This window comes from Triticum dicoccoides, chromosome 5B, assembly GCF_002162155.2.
Source record: "Triticum dicoccoides isolate Atlit2015 ecotype Zavitan chromosome 5B, WEW_v2.0, whole genome shotgun sequence".
In the NCBI taxonomy this organism is placed as follows: Eukaryota; Viridiplantae; Streptophyta; class Magnoliopsida; order Poales; family Poaceae; genus Triticum; species Triticum dicoccoides.
Window position 1 is genome coordinate 627,827,709 of NC_041389.1, and position 1,342 is coordinate 627,829,050.

Sequence of the window (1,342 nt, forward strand, 5' to 3'; positions counted from 1 at the left end):
GCCCCGGTACTCCGGTATAAATCCGATAACCCCCGAAACCATTCCGGTGTCCGAATATAGTCATCCAATATATCAATCTTCATGTCTCGACCATTTCGAGACTCCTCATCATGTCCGTGATCACATCCGGGACTCCGAACTATCTTCGGTACATCAAAACACATAAACTCATAATGTAATCGTTGTCTAACTTTAAGCGTGCGGACCCTACGGGTTCGAGAACTATGCAGACATGACCAAGACACGTCTCCGGTCAATAACCAATAGCGGAACCTAGATGCTCATATTGGCTCCCACATATTCTACGAAGATCTTTATCGGTCAAACCGCATAACAACATACGTTGTTCCCTTTGTCATCGGTATGTTACTTGCCCGAGATCCGATCGTCGGTATCTCAATACCTAGTTCAATCTCGTTATCGGAAAGTCTCTTTACTCGTTACGTAATGCATCATCCCGTAACTAACTCATTAGCTATATTGCTTGCAAGGCTTATAGTGACGTGCATTATTGAGAGGGCCCAGGGATACCTCTCCGACAATCAGAGTGACAAATCCTAATCTCGAAATACGCCAACTCAACATGTACCTTCGGAGACACCTGTAGAGCTCCTTTATAATCACCCGGTTACGTTGTGACGTTTGGTAGCACACAAAGTGTTCCTTCGGTAAACGGGAGTTGCATAATCTCATAGTCATAGGAACATGTATAAGTCATGAAGAAAGCAATAGCAACATACTAAACGATCAAGTGCTAAGCTAACGGAATGGGTCAAGTCAATCACATCATTCTCCTAATGATGTGATCCCGTTAATCAAATGAAAACTCATGTCTATGGTTAGGAAACACAACCATCTTTGATCAACGAGCTAGTCAAGTAGAGGCATACTAGTGACACTATGTTTGTGTATGTATTCACACATGTATTATGTTTCCGGTTAATACAATTCTAGCATGAATAATAAACATTTATCATGATATGAGGAAATAAATAATAACTTTATTATTGCCTCTAGGGCATATTTCCTTCACCTTCAATGGTGGAGCCCTCCGTGGACTCGCGCAACCGTTACCCTTCATGGGTTGAAGTCTCCATCAACGTAGATGTACGATACCACCACCTATCAGAACCGCGGATAAAAAATCTCCGTGTCTCCAAATTGCGTTTGCACACTCCAATCCCATCCCTTTACATTCTTGCAATTTGCATGCTTTACTTTCCGCTGCTCATATACTCTTGTCATGCTTGCTTGATATGTATTGTGAATGTTAAAACTTGTGCCAAAACTCCACTTCAACTTAAAGAGATTAAAAACTGCAACTTTTCTTACTTAGAGTTTA